General features: G+C 50.0%; 1 protein-coding gene across 9 annotated transcripts in view; it reads left to right on the forward strand.

Moving 5' to 3' along the window:
* Positions 1-20,596, forward strand: part of ATP2B2 (ATPase plasma membrane Ca2+ transporting 2) — a 355,750-nt gene that overhangs the window by 59,609 nt on the left and 275,545 nt on the right. For 8 of the 9 annotated variants that reach the window (XM_082344349.1, XM_082344354.1, XM_082344357.1 and 5 more), the window contains exon 2: positions 15,451-15,495. The exons of the other annotated variant lie outside the window; for it this stretch is intronic. The gene's annotated coding sequence lies outside the window, so the exon portion shown is untranslated. The remainder of the gene's footprint in view (positions 1-15,450; positions 15,496-20,596) is intronic. 9 annotated transcript variants of the gene reach the window in all.

The raw sequence follows: 20,596 nt of genomic DNA on the forward strand, positions 1-20,596 counted from the left end.
TCTGTGACTGCAGAACTGTGGATATGGAGGGCCAACTATAAAATTATACATGGATTTTTTTACTTCACGGGGTCGGCACCCCTAACCCTCACATTGTTCGAGGGTCAAATGTATTATAAACACCACACTACCTTGTTTTTGTTTAAACAGTCCATATCTTTTTTAAGGGTTTGTATAAATTTTAATATCTTACATATTTGCCTATGTAGTTACCGTTTCCAACGCTCTCCATTCCTTGTGAAGATCTGTAGTCCCATCTGGTGTCATTTTCCTTCTGTCTGAAAGACTTCCTTTAACATTTCTTAAGAGTATGACTCTGCTGGTGATGAATTCTTTAGGGTTTGTGTGTCTGAAAAATGTCTTTATTTTGCCATTGTTTTCAAAAGATATTTTTGCTGGTAGATTTACACTTCTTTTCTTTCCATATTTTAAAGCTGTTACCCCACTATCTTCTCACTTGCATTGTTTCCAGTGAGAAGTCTGTCGTCATTATCTTTGTTTCTTTGTATATTATGCATCTATTTTTTTATGGCTACTTTTAAGATTTTCTCTTTATCACATGTTTTGAGAAATTTGATTTTGAAGAACCTTAATACAGTTTTCTTTATGTTCCTTTGGGCTTCCTGAGTGGGTGTGTTTATAGTTTTCATCCAATGTTGTAAAATTTTCAGCCATTGTTTCTTCAAGTATTTTTTCTGCATTTTCTCCCCTTTCTCCTCTCCTTTGAGGACTCTAGCTGCACAAACATTAGGCAACTTAAAGTTGTCCCACAGTTCACTGATGCTCTATTCTGTTTTTTCTTCTCTCTACTCGTTGTGTTTCCTTTTAGTTTCTATTGCTGTCTTCAAGTTCATTAATCTTTCCTTCCACACTGTCTAATCTACTGTTGGTCTCATCCAGTGTCTTTTTCATTACACACATTGTAGTTTTCATCTCTAGATGTTAGGTCTGTCTTTTTTGTATCTTCCTTATCTCTACTTACCTTTTTGAACATATGGAATTCAGTTATAATAACTTACTGCATCCCTATCTGCTCATTCTAATGTATAGATCAGTTCTGGGTCACTATTGATTGCTTTATCTTCTCATTATGATTGTAATTTCCAGCTTCTTTGCATACCTGATAATTTTTTAATGGGTTCCAGACACTGCGTGTTACCTTGTTGGGTGCTAGATGTTTTTGTATCCCTATCAATATCCTTGAGCTTTGTCTGAGAGGCAGTTAAGCTACTTGGAAGCAGTTTGATCCTTTTGGGTCTTGCTTTGAGTATTTGTCTGATGGAACCAGAACATTGCTAAGTTTGGAGCTATTTGTTGCCCCCTTCTGAGTACTTGACTTAGTGTCCCATGAATCCTGAGCATTGCCAGTCTGGCTGGTGGCTACGGGCACTATTCCCAGCCCTACCTGAGTGTCAGGCCTTGTTCTCTGTAGTCCTTTTGGGTGGTTCTTCCCCTGGCCTTCAGTAGTTTCCTCACACACAGGCCAGATCGGTACTCAGCTGCGTACTGCAGGGTTCCCTCTGCGTTCTCCAGATCTCTCTGCACTGCTCTTGTCTCTCCAGTGTCCTGTCCTGGACCCTCAGCTCCATCTCCTCAATGCAAGGAGTCCACTAGTTTCCACCTGGGTTTCCCCTACTGAGCCGTAGCCTGGAAACTTCTCAAGTCAGTAAGCTGGGGCAGTCACTGGGCTCACTTCTTATTTCTCATCTTTCGGTTACCACTGTCCCTCATTGTCTGATGTCCAATTGCAAACAAATTATTGTTTTGTATGTTTTGCCCACTTTTCAGTCTTTGCAGGCTTGGGGGTAAGCTGGTCTCTGTTACTCCATCTCGGCTGGAAGTGAAAGTCCCCTGAGCAGTTTAAATCAGGGAAGAAATGGACCATCTTCAACTTTTAGAACAATCCCTGTTTCCAGAAGTTCTTTCTAATCTGTATGGGGCCATAGGCAACCAGGTCCCTCTGCCTGAGTGAGCTCATTTCTCCAGCCTCCTCCAACCCAGAAAGGTGGTGTGGGTATGAAACCAGACCTTCAGGACCAGCCCTGTGCCTCTCCTGGGCAGCGGCCCAGCCTCCCCCGCTGTCGCCTCACATTCCTGTCCGTGGGTCCCTGGCTCTCAGAGGCAGGGAGCGTTTGGGTGAGGGAAGGAGCTCATCACTGATGCCAGGAGAGCACTCATGGGCCACAGGAAGAGAAACTTGCCTTTACACTACAACAGCGCTTCTGCATCGGGCTTGCCCGCCTCCTGCCCCTGTAGGGTCAGCAGACCGAGGATTTTATCCCCTTCTTAGAGGCTGAAGTTGTGGGAGGTCATCCAGTTGCTAAGTGGCATGGTTTGTATCTGTGGACACTTGTGCCAGTTTTGGGACCCAAGGCTTCAATTTGGGTGGCCCTGAGGGGTCCTTTGCCCCTGCGCATGTCCCAGGAGGCCCAGCAGGAAAGCCTGGGAGTGAGCGTCAGAGCCACCGACACAGCCTCTCTCGCCGCAGGGATCTCTTTGAGCTGAGGCCAGGGAGCGCTCAGTGAAACACCCCCCAGGGGACCATTTGCAGAGGCTGGTCTTGCCTGGTCAGTGCAAAGCCAGCAGGGATTGATGAGGATGACCGAGAGGGTGCCATCCTCGTCAGGGAAAAGCAGGGCTTTGTGGAAGGATGCCCTTGGATGCTGTGTTGTTGCTGTGTGCGAAGTGCTACCTAGGAGGAGCCAGTGGAATTTTCCACCAAGGCCAAATCATGGCAGACTGTGCTGGACAGCAGCGTCTGATTCCTGTCTGTCCCTGCGTCCCAAGTGCTCAGAACACTGGAGAGGGTGGGGGGAAGGGATGAGGTGGGCTTCCGAGTCTCCAGACATGGGAAGATATGGCACAGGGGTACGATGGAGAAACTTCACCACCGTACATACCTAAGAGCCAAGAAGTCACATTGCCTGGTGTCCTCAGGGTGTCATTGGTGGAGGGAAGGGCACTGCATGTGGATTTTAGAGCTGCTTCCTGATTACTTGACCTGCAACACTCCCAACCCCTGAAACTCTGACTCAGAGCCTCCAAACTGGAGGGTCTTCAGGCTAATCCTGTGTATGCATGTTTAATTCTGTGTATGTTGCATTATCCCACCTGCTGTTTTAAACTGGAATTAGCTGCCCAAATCCCCAAACTGAGAGATGTCATGGAAAAACCTGAATTTCCAACTCCTTTTGAAAATTTTAGAAGCTCGGGCAACTGTGAGCTGAGCGGTGGCCACTCTGCAAGCCCCCACCGTCCCCACCACTCCCTATTGCCTCCCACACAGCAGGGCCACTGGGAACTCACCACTTCCTGTGGATGGACACTCACCTGGTGATCCTGTGGATGTTGGAAGGCCTGTCCTCTGTCAGGTACGGCCTGCCCCCTCTAGTATCCACGCAAGGGTCCCTGAAGCCACACTTAAGGGGTCATCTCCCTTTCCTTTGTGACAGCCTCGAGCTGAGTAACATGCTGCCGTGTCTCCCTGGCACCCAGCTCAGACCTGTGAGTCCTGACTCCCTATGTGATGGGGCTTCCCTAGCAAACCTGTCCCTCGAGAAAGTTCTGTGAAGCTCAGTCCTAGAAAGAGTGGAGCAATTTGCATGTTGGCAGAGGGCAGAGCCTCACGCCAAAGGCTCCTGCAGGGGGCCTGGCAGAGCTGGCCCATCCTCTTTAGAGGTGAAAAGAGAAGCCCAGGAGAAGGGCAGGGCCCCCTCCACGTCAGATGTCCCTCTGTGGCAGGGTAGAGCTCAAGGCCAGGCTCTCCCACTTCATTCAGGGCTCGTTCCACAGTCAACTTTGTCTCAGAAGTCTGTTTCATCAAAAAATTGTGATGCACCTGCCGTGTGCTGGGCCCTGGGGTAACCAGGGCGAGGAGGCAAGGTCCCTGTTCCCACAGGTCCTCAGAACAATGACAGCTAACATGGAGGGACACTCTTGAAACCAGTAAATGTTCATGCTTACAGGACCCACAGAGGATACTGACTACATGGATGGCAAACTCAAATGTCCCCAGGGCCAGACTGATGCCAGGTTGCAGGAGGGTGGGGGGAGGTGGGTATAAGCAGTGAGGAATAGTGGGGACTTCGGTGCCTCTAAGGGAACAGTCACACTCATGCCATCCAATAGTTCACCTTGTGGGAAGGTGAGATCCTGGAGCCAGATATTCCCATTTTCAAGAAAATCCAGAAATCTGCACTTTTATATGTAAGTTTCCTAATTTTTAAACCTGTCTCCATGCCAACAACAAAAAATCGTCTCCAGACTGGATACAGCCTTTGGCCACTGCCCACTGCTCATGAGACACAGAGAAGGAGAGGCTTTTCCTGAGGTCACACAGCAAGATAGTGACCGAGCCAGGCCTCAAACCCGAGTCTCCTGATCCAAGCGAGGGACCTCATGGGCCTGCTTCACATTAACTTCAAAGTCCCTTCTCTCTTCTGGATATGGGACAGTATTTTAGCTTTGGGCGCAAACCACTTAGGGTGAGAAATACAGCCCTCCTGAAACTTCTATAACAAACAGATTGGGAAATTGACATCAAGTCATGTTAATTCTTCTGCCACCTTCTGAATTTTAATCCTGACGTTGTATTTGACATGGAGCCGCTTTTGCTCCTTCCTGCCAGAATGCAGGGGGACCCAATGCCTCTTGTTAAAGGAGGCAGGGCCTGTTTTGCATGGGGTGTATGGAGCCCGGAGTTCTCTTCTGGGGGCAGGAGTGGGGTCCACTCTGCATGGTCTGTCCCACTGTGTCCACAGCAGCCCCTTGGCAACGACCTTCTCTCCCAAAGCCTGGGCCTCCAGGAGCCCGTCTCAGTTAGCAGGAGCTTAGGCACCACTGATCAGATGGGAGGCACAGGTCTTTTTGCTGGATTTGAATCCTGGCTCTGCCACTTACCAGTTATGTGACCACGGGCAAGTCACTTCACCTCTCTGAGCCTCAGGAGTCTTCATCTATAAAACGGGTTTAGTAATATTTACATGCAGAGTTGTAGCATAACTCTGTTCCTACCCGAAGTTGCTATAGGTGGGAAAGATGGACTTACCACGTGGCTGTTAATAGTAGTGTTAATTGCAGCAAATAAACATGGAGTTCAACTGAATTAGAAAAATTTTGGGTAACAACAGATTTGGCAAATGCTTTCCCCTTCTGATTTATACCTAGGTTAATTTTGTTTAATTTTAATAAACATTTACATCGCACTTACTAAGTGGCAAACTCTACGCTAAGCACTTTGCAAATATTGACTCATTTAAATCCTTGTAACCACTCTCTGTGGCAGATACTACTTTAGAGATTTCCAGATAAGGAAACTGAGACACAGAGAGAATCAGTAACTTGCTCCAGGACGTGCCGCTGGCAGGTGGCAGGGCTGGGCTGCAAAACTGATCCGTGTGGGAGAGGGTCTGAGCGCACAACTGTGTACCTCGCCTTTTCTGCTTCTGAAACACAAGTTCCAGTTTGGAATTGACCAACTCAGAGGAAGAAGCCGTCCTTTCTCTACCTGAGGAAGCGGTTGAAAGACTGTGCCTTGGGAGACAAAAGGCATGGGGTCAAATCCCCGCTCTGCCTCCTGCCTGGCTGTGTGACATCGGGCAAGGGATTCCCCTCCCCTGAGCCTCGCTTTCCTCGTCCCTCAACTGGGCTAATACCATCACCTACGTCTCAGTTGGAAGAAAGTGGAGCCAGCCATGGATGTGAAAGTGCTTTAGAAAGTCTTAAATGCAGGATTTGGCATTTGGGGGAGTTAAATAGTCAGGATCATAAAGCTGGTTTTCACTAAAAAGTGTCCAGCCCTTAAGCATTGCCCTCCCTTTTCTATGAGGATCCCATGAAACTGTCAGGCAGAGAGCTGTGCCTGCCCCCCACCATGGCGAGTGGTCGTTCTGTCCTGGGGGCGGGCCGTGTCCCTTAGGCCTGTCCTCTGGCCCTGCCTGGACTCTTTGCTCCAGGATTTGGGTGTGTTGACAGTCCAGCACTAAGAGGCTCAGCCCTCCCTCAACGCAAAGCATCGATACCCATGTGGGTCGTAAGAGGATTTCTGCCTTTGCGTTGCTTGGCAATATTTTGTTTAAATGAATTTATGCCAGGGATTAATATAGTTTGTGAGCTGAACTGCTTACTTGGCAGGAAGGCGGAAATGAATCAGGGTTTTAAGAAACCTGATGTAAAAACAGTTTTTAGAATGAGGGCGTGCAGATGAAGCTTAGGGGTGCGGAACTGGGCTCCAGAGGGCTCATCCCTGGTTAACATCCCTGCTGGGCCACTTCCCCGCTGTGGGACCCTCCACCTGCAGCCAGAGCTCTCCATCTCCTCTGCAAAGTAACCATCACAGGGTGGTGAGGCTGCGTGATGCCTGGCAGGGAGAGCAGGCTCTGCGCCCCCAGCGCCCAGAGGGCCCGGCGTGGCGTGGACGCATACAGTGGATCCTCTTGCTTCTCAGATTCCATGTTACTTATTAAATTTGCCTACTAACTAAATTTTATTTGTAACCCCCAAATCAGTACTCACGGTGCTTTTGCAGTCATTTGCAGATATGTGCAAAGCGGTCACCCAATGTGAAAGTTCCCAGCTGAGGTTGAACAGGGTGTCGCTCTGCTTTCTTGTTTCAGCTCTCATGTGTCAACAAGTGTGCTTCCTGGTGGTCTACATGGTGCCATGTTTTTCACGTTTTTGCATTTTTTGTTGGTGATTTTGCTGTTTTAAGTGGCCCCCACACACGGTGCTGAAGTGCTGTCTAGTGTTCCTAAGCCAGGAAGGCTGTGATGCGTCTTATGAGGAAAATACGTGTGTCAGATGAGCTTCGTTCAGGCGTGAGTTCAATGTTAACGAATCAACAGTAGATACTAAATCAGGTGTCTTTATACAGAAACACACATAAAACAAGGTTATGTATGGATCAGTTGACGAAAATGTTGTCAGTTGAGGCTCACGGGAACCTGTCCCTGTATTTCCGCTAGGAGCAGTGTTTCAGTATTCACTAATTCAGTGTTTGTCGAGATTTTATAGAACATAACTACCACTAATAATAAGAATCAACTGTATAGCAATAGTTATTATCATTATTATGGTTTTTATTCTTCAAAAGGGAGTCAGGAAAGAGGTTGGATTTAGAGTTCTCCCAACTTGACAGCGGTTGTGAGGATCAAATGTGATAAAGGCTGTGAAGGGTGGTTGTAAACTGTGAAGTCTGTGGATAAGCATTACCTTAACTATCACATGGACATCCTGCTCCAGGGAAGTCATCCTGCACTGAGGACTCTGGGGAGGGCCTGCCTTGTTCCTCGGGGCTGAGATTGAGCTTTAGGGCCTTTAAGAGACCTCACTGAAACGGGACAGGGGATTTCCTAGTGGACCTCACAGGCACCACTTCCCTGCATGTTAGTCATTTGCCAAAGCTTGGATGAGGGCTGTTCCTGGCTGATGTCCATTCTGTGGCCACCAAGCAGTCTGGGCCACCTTGCCTGGACAGAGGCATGGCTGCCTTACTGCTCCTAGCCTCCCCTCTGGGTTCCGTACATCCATTCTCCACATCACAGCAACTGGACTCCTCACCCTTCCACTTTCTGCCCTTTAATGGCTTCCCATTTTTCCCAGGAAAAAACCCAAAGCCCTGCCCATGGCCCACGAGTCACTGGGCGGTCAGGCTCCTGCCTACGTCTCCAGCTTCATTTGATACCACGCTGCCTCTTGCTGTCTGCTCCAGCCCCTCTGGCTTCCTCCCAGATCCTTGAATGCATTGTGTCCCTCCTGCCACAGGGCCTTTGCACTTGCTAGACCTCTGTCCCTATTCCCATTACCCACTCCCCACCTCCAACACCTTTACCTGTTCACAGCCTGCACACCCTTCAGGTCTCAGCTGAAGTCACTTCCCTGATGACCCTTGCCCCAGGACAAAGGGGGCCCTGTGACGTAGCCCCCACTCTACCCCACTTTCCCCTTTATAGAACCTGTCTCAGTGACATTTCACATTCATTGGAGTGACCATTTTGTAAATGACCATCTCCCCATCTCTTCCCCTAGACTTTAAACTCCATGAGGTTAGACACTAGGGCTGCCTTAATTCACCACTGAGTCCCCAGAGCAGAGCAGAGGGCCTGGCATGTCTAGGTGCTCAATAAACACTTAGCATTTGAGCAAACAGCCATCCCCATGCAGCCCATTGGGGAAAATCCTACTGGACACGATCCAGGCTCTCCCCTGCAGTTCTGGGAGGATGATGAGCAAGCATCTGCAGAGCCCAGCCATGCACATGGATTATCTTCTTTGACTCACAACCGCGCAATGAAGTGGCGAGCTAGTATGTGCCCCACGCTGGAAGAAAACGATGGTGAGGCTCGGAGAGACTGGCCTAAGGTCACACAGCTAAGAAGGGGCAGGGGCAGGATTTGCACCCAGGCCTGGCTGACCCAGGGGCCTGTGCTCTGAGCCTCTCCCTCCCGCCCCTCCCTTGTCTTCCCACCTTTGGTTTGTCCACACCCTGTGCATGACAGTTTTATATGTGAAGGGATGCATCATTTAGGGGATGGAGGACTTGACCTCATGTCACCAGCCTTTCTGATGTTTTCTTCTTTATATACACTGCTTCCAAAGGCACAGCAAGATAGAGCCCATTGCTGATCTGTTCTTGGGGCTCTTGCTTGGCTGGCTGCCCTCAGCACGTCACTTTGCAGAAAGGTGCTTACCTCTTAGAAAAGCCAAGTCTGACTGAAGGATTCAGTGCCTACTGGCAGCATTGGACATGCTTGGAGAGGCTTTGGCTTCTGATAGGTCTTGGGCGGAGGATGAGGCGGGGGGTTGGTCCTAGGATGCTGAGATAGCAGGACTCGTGTGACTCACCTCCCACCCCCCATTTTATGCATGAGAAAAGTGAGGGCCAGGAAAGGGAACGAATTCATCCAGGGTCATAGAGTAAGTTTCAAAAGCAAAATGAGAAGCTGAGGCTCTGGGCTCCCTGAGCAGTGTCACTCACTTTTGTCTCAAGGTCTCACTGGTGAAATGGGGACTGGGGAAGGTTCTTTGTCTCTCCCAGTCTGTCATGGTATCTGAAATTTCACCATGAATTCTTTTGTCTTAGAGAAATTTCTGCTAGTTCTCTAACAGAATGAAAATACCCTTGGATGGGTGAAGTTGGGGGGGAGAGCCTCAGTCATCAGCCACATAATTTGTTCATTAATGTCTCCGTCCATCCCCTTCTTTCTCCTTCTGCATCTTCATCTATCCACTTACCTGTCTCTCCAACCATCCATCCACCCATCCATCCATCCATCTACCCATCCATCCCCTCATCCATTCCTTTTACCAGATTCTTACTGAACACCAATTCTGTGACTGGCTCTGTGGGGTAGAGAGATGAATATGGCTCAGGTCCGGCCTCTGCAGAGCCCCCAGTACCCTGGAGGCAGCAGGTCTGTGAGGCCACGTTTCCCCTGCACCGTGAGGACCACACTAGGGGGAGCTTCACAGCCTGGCTTCACAAAGATGAGATGGCCCAACAGAAAGACCCCGACCCTGAGATCTTCATCCCGACTCTTGCTATCAACTGGCTGTGTGTGCTTGGGGAAGACCCCTCCCCTCTGGACTCCGTGTACGCATCTGTGATGTGGGCAGGTTGGGCTAGATGAGAGTTTCCCAGATTCCAGTCATTCTCATGTCTCCTCCTCACCTGTAGATGAGGTCACCTGTCCTGAAAAGTACTTTGTGTTTCTATTCAAATGAGCTCACTTTTTAAAAAATCAAAATGAAACCTTATTGCTACCATAAATGGAAAAATATGGTAACAGCAGTTATGAATAGAAAGTAACCATAAAAAAAAAAAAAGGCAAACTGCTGGTTAAATTGAGGTGGACATTGCTTCCCACCAGTGGAGCCCTGCTGTCTTGGCTCTGTCCTGGCCACTCTCTCCTGCACCCTTTGGATGTGCCCCGGGCCTGGCCCCTTCTGAGAACTCACACCTCTGCAAGCCTCCCAGAAGGCAAGGGTCAGGAAGCCGTGAGCCGGATTCTGTAACTCAAACCGGGTGGTATCTGCTTCAAATCCTGATGGCAGAGAGAAACCAATATGGAAATCTGAAGCCTTGCCATCCACTAGCTCCACGGCGTCAGGTGCTGACCGTCACTCGGAGAGGACCCTGACCCGTTCTAATCTTACCTTCGGCCACCAGACTCCTCCACTCCGTCTCCACCCCGCCACCCTTGACCCAGGGCCCCCAAAGCCCATGACCCTGTAGGGCCCCCAGGGCATGGCCTTCCAGAATCTCTCTGTGTCATTAGCAGGTCTGATCAGAGAAAAATGTCTCTTGGATACTCCAGGGCCTGAAATGCCCCCACTCTTCTTGCCCCTGGAAGGCAGGCAGCCTGGGGGAGCCAGGAGACCTGGCTTTGGGGTGCGCTGTGCTCTGACGGCTCCCTGTGCCGCCCCACCTCTGAAGTTCAGGGGGCTGTGGTGCCCTGAACTGACTTCAAGGGTATTATTTACTCGAAAAAATGTTCCATTTTGGATTCAGATTTCAGAAGGATATTTGAAATGCTGAACCTACTGCCAGCTCTTTTGAGGACACAGAAAAGCCCACTTTCTCCTCTGGCCTTGGCTCCCGCCTGGGGCACTGGGGGGAGGGTCATCTTCGTAGCACCCAGCCCCCATACCCAGATCTGAATAGCCAAGCCGGGAAAACCCAGAAGGGGAAAAAATGTTAAAAACATAGCACTGGGCTTTGCATTAGAAAGTGCTTTTTCTCTCTAGTTAATAGTTATGTTCTCTCCTGCAGGTCTTGTCTTTCTTTCATTCATTCATTCCACCAGGCTGGTGTTCAACTGACAAGCACCTGTAGGTTATTTATAGCTTGTGTCCCTCTTGGTACATGCCCCGTGTAAAATATTTTAAACATCATACCTAAACATATTTATTGAGCACACACTGTGTGTGTGTGTGTTTCAGCCACTGAGTTTGTCAAGCCCTTGGACACACCAGTGTCCAGACACGGTCCGTCCCTCAAGAGCTTATGGTCCCCTGTGGGAAGAGACACACCCACCCTTGCAGGGCAAGGATGGCTGTGACGGAGACCCAGACACGGCACCTGCCGTGGGAGCTGGAGGAGGGCACCCTCCCATCTTGGCCAGAAATGCAGCAGAGACGTTTTGGAAAAATTACCCCGAGGGTGAAATTCCACACCCCAGACTCTTATTGAATCCCCTTATTGACAGAGCAGGAAGGTACCTGAGAGATCTTTGAGGCCAGCATTACCAAAGTGGGTTCTGAGGAATGCTAGTTTTGTGGGTGTTAATAGACATTACTCCCCCCCAAAAGTTTGAAAGTCAAGTTAGTTTGGGAAATGCTGGGTCAAGCAAAACTAAGCCGGTTTCTATGTTTCAGGACTTATCAGAGCCTGATGTGTTCATTGCTTTGTGAAATCTACAAGGGTGGCAGGGGCTACAGCATGAACCATGGTCCCCTCTAAGCAGCCTCTCAAAAGGCTAGTGCTTCCCAGAGCTTATTCAGGGGGATTCTAATTTAGTCCATCCCCTGGGCACAGATAGGGAAACTGTGGTGCAGAGAGTGGCTGGCACTTGGCCAACATCTCACAGGAAGCAGAGGGCCGATCTGGGACTAGAACCCAGGGCTCCTCCCCTGCACGCAGGCTGTTTAGGGCGTGTGGTTTGGGCTTTGGCTGCTAGTGCCACGTGAGAAGCATGGAATCCACATGGGCTGAAGCAATCCTGGGAAGATTCCTGGAAGAAAGTCTGGGGCCCCTGGGAGCCAATGATTCGTGACTTTATTGGCTAAACAGTGGTGTTACTGAGAAGCAGTACTCACTGTAACCTCATCGATGCCCAGTTTGCTGAAAGGGGACTTCAGGATGGGGAAGGCCTCCCACCAGAGATTAGTCCCTGAACTCACAAAGGATGGAGGCACTTGGAGGTGTATTTTCTGGGTCCCCTCTTCTGGGGAGCCTCCCCTGATTGCCACCTCTAAATCAAAATGATCCCCCACACCCCCAGTTCTCATTCCGGGTGTTTTGTAGTGTCGTGTTACCCTTACTTCATCTGCCTTGTGAGTTTTGTTCTCAGCCAGTGTGAGATCCCCACTAGTTTATAAGTCATTTGCGAGCAGAGCTGGTGGTTCCTCCTTCCTTGTTGTGGTTAATGTTTATCAAGAGCTCGCTGTAAGCCGGGCATAGGCCTCCATGCTTCCCCTGCATCCTCTCAGTTTATCTTCATCACTGCCCTCTCCAGTGGCTATTTCTAGTCCCATTTTATGGAGGAGAAAACTGAGGCACAGGAGGTTGAAGTGACTTGATCGAGAACATGGGCCAGTAAAGATGAAGTGAAGATTTTAACTCAGGCCTTCATTTCTCTTTATGGGCTGGCTTGTGAAATCGGATGCAGTTGAGTTGTGGATAATCCCGCAGGCTCCCTGCTCTCCTGGAGCAGTGACCTGAAGCCTGGGGGTTGGGGCCCCCACCCAGGGACCGTGCTCCAAGCTCAGCCCTGTCTCGGCTGGTTTACCGTTAGAGGATCCAGGGAGCAAGGTGCAGTCACCTGCAATTTAGAAGGTCAAGAGTCGTTGACTGACAGCTGGCATGGCCTTCAGCTTCCCATACCCCCTACCCCTATGCCCAGCCTTGCCCCAGGCCTTCTGGAGACCTAGTCTCACTCACCCTCATGTCGCTTCAGAACTTTCCATGCCGGGGGTCTGGTGGTTTTCCCGCCAATCACCCCTCATCTTAGCCTTTCACCTTCATTTACGGACAGAAGAACGTGGGCGCGGGGTTCATAGCTGTTGTCAGTGTGGATAAAATGTTAACAGTGGTGACACCCAAGCAGCACCCTCCCTGCAGTGCTGGCTGGGCCAGGGGCCGGGGTCTCCTTTCTTCCAGAATTAAAAACTTGCCAGCGAGGACAGATTGCTCATCAGTCTTTCATCCCAGCAGCCCCTGTTGGAGAAGACAGGGCACCGCCGATGAGGCAGGCCTGGCTGTCCACAGCCTGGGCCCTTGCCACCGTGTGTGTGAGTTCAGGGCCTCAGGTGAGCAGCAGGTGGGCCCAGCCGAGCCTGGGGAGGCCCCTTGAACATCACGGAAGGGTACTGGGCGTGACAGGTGGCCAATTCTGCTTTCTGCCTCATACAGGATGAAATGGAGAGGCCCACAGAGGGTCAGCAAAATGAGTGTGTGGAAACTAAATAGTCAGGAGTCATCTAAATAACCCATAGCTAGTCCTGTCCGGTTAAAACTATGGGATATATACCCTGGAAAGTTGCTAAGAGAGCAGCTCTTAAATGTTCTCACCGCAAAAAAGAAATGGTAATTATGTGACGTGATGCAGGTATTAGCTAATGCTACAGTGATCATCACTTTGCAATATATAAATATATCAGATGACACCTACACCTTACACTCACATAATGGTATATGTCAATTATGTTTCAGTAAAGCTGATATATATACCCTCCACATTCTAACCAAGTGGAAGAAGTTCATTAAAAATTCCCAACAACAAGACACTTCATGGGCTAATGTGTGTGAGGACCTAAGCATGGGGCCAGTTTGGAGAAAGCATCCTCGTCGGCAGTGCTCGTTATTATTATTGTCATCAATGTTGTTGCCCCTGCTACAGAACTCACTTGCCGTGCTGGTCTAAGGTGTGTTGGGTAACTCCTCTGGGACTCATCTTCCTTATCTGTAGCATCATTACAGTACCTGCCTCACAGATTTGGGATGAGGAGAGGATGAACCAGGACCCCTTAATGTTGGTGCTTATTAGTAAAACCATTATTGAGAAAACTGAACCTGACACCGGTCTCCTGACTCAGCCGGGTCCTCGTGTGTCCCAGGCCAGGAGGCAGGGACAGCCTGGCAGGCCAACAGGACACTGGCTCTGCCACTTTCTGGCTGTGTGGCCGGTGCAAGCCTCCCCCACTTCTCCTGGCCTCAGTTTCCCCATCTGTATAGAGCAGGTGCCAGAGCAGGTGATCTCCCAGGTCACTTCCAGCTCTGGGTTCCACGAAATCCTGCACCTGGCTGCCTCTTGTCAGGCTTTGTTTTTCCCAGCTGGCGGCTTTCCCCGTGACTGCTCTGTGTCAGCCTCGTGCCTGTGGATTCCCTGTAGCTCTGCTCCCAGACCTCTGTGAACCCTGGGCCGGGCTGTCTTTCTGGGAAGGGGACAACCTGGCTCCGTGGTGAGAGGAATTTGACCGGTGTCCAGTGGAAGAGAGTAGGCGGGGGTGGCGAGGTGAGCTCAGGGCCCCACGGATGGGGCTCCAGGTGCTGGAGGAGAGGGGTAGCTGGAGGATGGGGCAGAAGACTCAGGCTGAGGCCAGGTGAGCAGAACAGAGAGGCTTTGGAAGGATGGGGGCCAATAGTTGTTGGAGTGGAACCGAGCTTCTGACACCTTGAAGGACCTGGTTGGCCTTGGCTTAGGGCCTGAGGGGTGCGGATCCAGTGGATGAACGGGGCACGGGAGGCAGGGCCGCTGCACTGGACACCTGCCGTTCACCCCTGGAGACCCACTGTCTGCCCTTCTCCACCCCGCCCTGTGCCGGGAGGGGACCTGTAGGGCTGCATCCGTTCAGTCCCTCCCCCTCCAGCTTCCTGTTGGCCTTGGCCAATGGGGAGCCCTGGCAAGTTGTAGAGTGAGGGGTGGGGGAGATGTTGGGGTATTTAGTCTCCCAGCTGTCCCTCTCAGGGTCACCTTGGGCTGGCTGCATGCCTTGCCCACAGGTGACAACTCCTATCAGGAGTCTTCCCATGCAGCCCACCGTGTGCCTGGGTCTGGAAACTATTTCTTCCTCCCACCCCCTTCCAGATTAGGGATGGTAGCAACGGAACCGCCACTTTTGCTCTCGCTGGGGAACTGCACCACTCCTGCTCACATCTTTGTCAAGAGGTCCTTTATTAAACCCTCAGGACACTACCTGATTCAGCCCCCAAGAGCTGCAGAGCAGAGATACTGGAAAGGGACCCTGGAGATGGGGTGGCAGGGCCCCTGACCCAAACTTTGCCTGGAGTCTGACTCAGTCTTCTCACCCTTGATTATTCCAAGGGACGGGCCTGGCGTTCTCTCCCCGGAATTCTCAGTTTGTGTATCTGGAGCAGAGAAGGGAGGGGGGAGGGAGGGAGCAGCCTGGGCTGTGCAGGTCGCGCATCAGACGCCGCCGGAGCAGGACTGCTCACTCCAGCGCCCAGGGGGCAGATGGGTGGGATTGGGGAGCATCCGTGGGCCTAGAGGGACAGCCCCGCGCAGCTCCAGCCCATCACTGTCCAATTTGCACGTGGCCCAGAGATGCACCTCTCCCCGGAGGAGTCAGAAAGCCGGCTTTTATGTGTGCAATCCCTCGGTTTCTAAATACTGGGATCAGTTCAAGTATTAAATTTTAAACAGCCAGATCCACATCCCTGGCCACCAGAAAATACAAGCCCCTCTGACAGGCGTTTCTGATCTCTGCTTGTAGGCTTCTCACACCTGGAAAGCAGACTGAGAGCAGCCCAGGAGACAGGTGAGTGTGAGACCAAGACCCCTGGTTCACCTGGGGGGCTCAGAATCCCCACCTACACTTCAGCGCCGTCGATGGCCCCGATTAGGAAACACCTGGTTTGCAAACCACCTCTCTGTACAGTCAACCACCCCTCCCCTCCCCACCCTGACTGCCCGGACTGCCCCAGCCTCCCTACCGCCTTCCTGACACCAAGGCTCTGGGCCGCCACTCCCCAAACCCTGTGGACCTGTGAGTAGCCGGGGAGGAAAAGGAAGCAAGAAGCAGATGTAAAACGGAGGTTTGGACACATTTGCTGCAGGTGTGATCTTCTCCCTTCCCTGTCCCCACAGAGCCTGTACGTTGCCACTTTACCTTGCTGCAATATTCCACTGAAACAGAGGTGTGCTTGGGTTAGTCAATGTCTCTGTTCTTTTCTTTCTTTTTTTTTTTTTTTTTTTTTGGATGCATTGGGTCTTCGTTGCTGCGCGCCGGCTTTCTCTAGTTGCGGCGAGAACTAGTTGGGGTTATTCTTCGTTGCAGTGCACGGGCTTCTCATTGCGGTCGCTTCTCTTTGTTGCGGAGCATGGGCTCTAGGCGTGTGGGCTCAGTAGTTGTGGGTCGCGGGCTCTAGAGCGCAGGCTCTGTAGTTGTGGTGCACGGGCTTAGTTGCTCCGCGGCATGTGGGATCTTCCCAGACCAGGGCTCGAACCCATGTCCCCTGCATTGGCAGGTGGATTCTTAACCACTGCGTCACCAGGGAAGTCCCAGCCAATGTCGTTTTGAGATAAAGAGCAATGTTCCCGGGTGGGTTACATGGCTATCATTTCAGTCATTCACGCTTGAGTTTCTTTTAATGCTGTCAGATTATTTTTCAATTTGTGTCTGACTGAGTTCAGCCACACTGAGGAGTATTATTGACTTGGGGACTTGAGAAGGGGGAGCCCTGTGCGGAGGGCCCTGCCTGAGCCTGGGTGGGGCCTGGGACGGAACGAGGGCCTGAGAGCCCACAGAGGACTGTCCCAGAGCTTTATGACTGTCCATCCGTTTACAAACATTCAGAGACACAGCCCCTTTGCCTGGGGGACTGCCTGGGAGTTCTGCCAATGGCCCTGGGCTGCCGCTTCCCTAGCAACCTCGGAGAAATCGGAGAATCAGAGAAACTGTCCTTTCACGGGTGCGAGTGTGGGGAGCTGGCTCCACGCCTGGGTGGAATCAGCAGTCACTCCAGGGCGTTTGATAGGAGAGAGGCTTCTCCACCCAACACCCACTCCCTGCCACCATCTGCGTCACTCCTCGGGAAAGGATGAGGTAGCTTTGAAAGCTTCTGTCCAGATGTCATCTGTAGGTTAGTTACAAGAGAATGGGCAATTTGGATTTTCGGTGTTTTCCGAGTTTTATGTAATAAGCCTGTGTTGCTTGCATTGTTTTTTTCCAAACGCTATCTGGAGTGGTCTAGGAAGCCCTGGGCACGCATGTCTACTGCAGAACTTCTCTGACCAGGTTAGCCATTAGCAGATAGCAGGGTTTGGGGAACCAAGACATGGGCAGGTAAGTTTTGATGGAGAAGTAAAAGGTGATAGTGAGGAAGGATTAAAGCTCTGTCGAAGGTGGTGTGGCCTCCTCCTCTGCTTTTGCTGTGGTCGTGAGTTAGGAAGCCAGATCATGACCATTTTCCAAAAATAACGTGGGCTTGGTTGTTCCCTCCGTCAAGGTGCTTCTCACCTCAGGATACAATTGCCCCTTCCTCTCCCTGCTCAGCTCCTCCCAGAGCGGGGCCCTGTCGCCTTCCCTCTGCATTTCCAGGCCTCAGCAAGGCATTAATGTGTGTGGCAACTGGTATTTGCTGAGTCCCTGCCATGTTCAGGAAAGGTGCGAAGGGTGTGGTGGGAATCTCTCGCTTCAGTTCATCCTGAGAACAAGACGGAATGCTTATCCCCATTCTGCAGGTGAGGAGACTGAGGCTTAGAGAAGTGAAGTGACTCACCCAAGGTCACACATCTAGGGAGAAGCAGGATTGGAACCCAGGTCCATGTGACTTCAAAGACCTTGTTTTTCCCACTATAATCCTGTAAAAGCAACATCACTTTTTTAAAAGGTTGGAAAGTGCAGGGAACAATTTATAAACAATTTTACTTCCTTATTGCCACAGGTGTTTGGGGGTGTTTTTTTTTTTAATCCTTCCTGCTTTTATCCATATACATGTTTGCTTTGACACTCACATTCCTGCATCCTTCTCTAGGCTCTCACACCAGTGTGGCTTTTCTAATAAAGTCAATGCAGCAATGAGAATTGTGATCCAGATGGGCAATGGCCAGGTGGGCATGTTGACCATCACCTGGTGGGGGCATGTGGGCCTTGCAGGCTCCTGCACCCCTGGGACACACCCTGCCTCCTCCCAGCCCCACACACCCGGTGCCTGACATTGCCAGATAGAAAGGCAGAACAGGACACCAGGGCTGGGAGTGGCCCTGGAGATGTCCTGCCCAGCTGCTCATGCCTGAGTTGAGACCATCTCCCACAGACCCTGCCCGAGCCCTGTGTGGCATAATAGTAAGGCCCTTAGTTTTTGGAGCCAGGCAAAACTGAATTTCAGTCCTGACTGTTTCATTCCCTAGCTGTGCATAGCCTTGAACAAGTGATTGACTCTAATCTTTCTGTGCCTCAGTGTCCTCATCTGTAAAATGGGTACCCACTCCACAGAGTGCTGTAAATACAGCCGGGACAGCTCCTCCCCTTCCCTTCCTAAGTCAGAGATGGATGTCACTTTCTTATGTTTATAGCCAGATAACCTAGGTTTTCTCTGCTCTTTCTTTCTTATTTTTCTCTTTCGTTTTTTTAAGATGTCTAAAATTACAACATAAACTCTTGGGAGCTTTTAATATGTGTGGTTAGAAGTTGTTACACCCCTAAAAGTGATATAACCTACTAGAAAGTTTTAAGAGTTTTTAAAAATTTCCACTTTAAAAATGTGAGTAACCAGTAATTTCACTTCTAGGAAATTTGCCCTGAGGAAATAGCACAAGATGTATACCAAGATTTATCTACAGGGGTATTTATCACAGCATTGTTTATATCAGTTAAAAAATAGAAACAGCAGGGGATGGGGAGACCCATCGCGGCACATGCAGACTGTGGAAGATTCTGGGAAGCCAGATATGACATCTGAGATGAATTTTTAATAATATAGGGGGAAATGGTCATATTTCATTGTTAAGAGAAAAAGCAGTTTGCCAAAATTAATTCTAAGTGCATTAAAAAAAAATGTGGAAAGGAATATAAGTAAGCAAGGTAGAAGAGAGAGGGGAGAGAGAGAGAATGAGAAGGAGAGAAAAAATTGGAGAAACAGGAATGGGGGAGGATAACAGGTGACATTTTTAATTTGTGCTTTTTGGAATTTTCTGAATTTCCCACCATGGCATGTTTACTGTTTATATAATCACAAAGGGTAGTTACAGTTAAGAAGAAATTTTCTGCCCCCACCAATATGTGTGTGTGTGTGTACATTTTGCCAGTCAGCCATAAAAGAAGAATTGTTAAGTTGGCACTTCATTCTGAAGGGCTCTTTTTCTCAAAACATCTTTTTTTTTTTAACCCAAAGCCAATGTCGATGTCACATCGTCTTTCTTCCGTCCCCAGAACTGTGGTTCTGGGAGAACCAGCTTTGGGGGCTGGATTAGTCTGCCGGGACCACCATAACATACCACAGACTGGGGAGCTTAAACAACAGACGTTTATTTTCATACCGCTCTAGAGGCTGGAAGTCCAAGATCAAGGTGTCAGCAGGGTTGCTTTCTTCGGGGGCCTCTCTCTGTGGTGTGTAGACGGCCGACTTCTCCCTGGATCCTCATGTGGTCTTCCTCTGTGTTGTCTGTGTCCTAATCTCCCCTTCGTATAAGGACACCAGTCATATTGGATTAGGGCCCACTCATATGACCTCATTTACCTTAATCACCCCTTTAAAGACTGTATCTCCAAATACAGTAACATTATGAAGTACTGGGGGGTTAGGGCTTCATCATATGAGTTTTGGGGTCACAACTCATCTCATAATAGGGGCAGCTTATTCCTGGTGACTCAGGCCTTCACTTTGCAGAGCACTGAGCTTGAAGCTGGAGTGGGAGCAGGGGCTGTAGATGGAGAGGACATTGCCCTTGCCTTTATGGGCCCCTGGTGACGTGTGATGTAGACCCCGAATGCAAGCAGGGCTCTGGGTAACACCTCACCTCTCCAAGACCTGGAAGCAAAAGTACGACCATTCCTAGCTGAGCCCATCTACCTGTTCAGGGTCAGAGGAAGCGTTCAACCCACAAAAATTAATTTTACTAAGAAACTCTCAAGCATGTCTACTGCAGTAAGAAGCAGTGACTTAGCTATAAGCAATTAAATCATTCAAATGGGCTTCTGAACACTCAAATTCAAATTCAAAAAAATAATTTTTCTTAGTGTCCACTTGAAAGTGATATTGATTTATAAAATCAACGGTGGGGAGAAGGAATAGGATAAGCGAGTCGGGTGTGGAAGGTGGTGATCATTGAATTTGGTAGAAGCAAAGCTGATTATGTCAGAGAGTCATAAGCAAGAATGTCCCTGAGAGTGAGAGAGGCAGGGAGAGGCTGAGGCAGGCATCCAATGGCAGGCAGGCACCTTAGGTTTAAGCTAGAGGGTAGTAGGGAGCTATAGCAGGTTCTTGAGCTAAAATGAGAACAAACTGGCAGAAAAATCTAGTTAGGAGGCTTTGCAGAAGTGCTGGGATGAGGGTCTAGATCTAAGTTCTGGAAATAAAACTCCAGAGGAGATTTGGGAGATGTTGTTAGTGCTGTTTATTTATCTGGGCCTTTTGTGCATGCCGTTCTCTCTAGTCCACCCCCAACCTGGCAAACTCCTAAGCATCCTGTAAGGCCCCATTCATGGAGCCCCTCTGCCTGGAAGCTTTTCTTGACCTACCAGGCAGTCACTCCTCCTCTCGGGCTGCCCCCCATTAGAGCACTGGCATACCACATCACGGGGACCTGTCTGCACACCTCCCTGTTTGTTGCCAGGCCTCACTGGGCTGAGAAGTTGGTCCTCAGCAAGTGTCCGTGGGTTGAGGTTGGTGATGTAAAGGAAATCAGTGATTTAGATG

Source organism: Balaenoptera borealis (assembly GCF_965194805.1).
Source record: "Balaenoptera borealis genome assembly, chromosome: 12".
Lineage (NCBI taxonomy): Eukaryota > Metazoa > Chordata > Mammalia > Artiodactyla > Balaenopteridae > Balaenoptera > Balaenoptera borealis.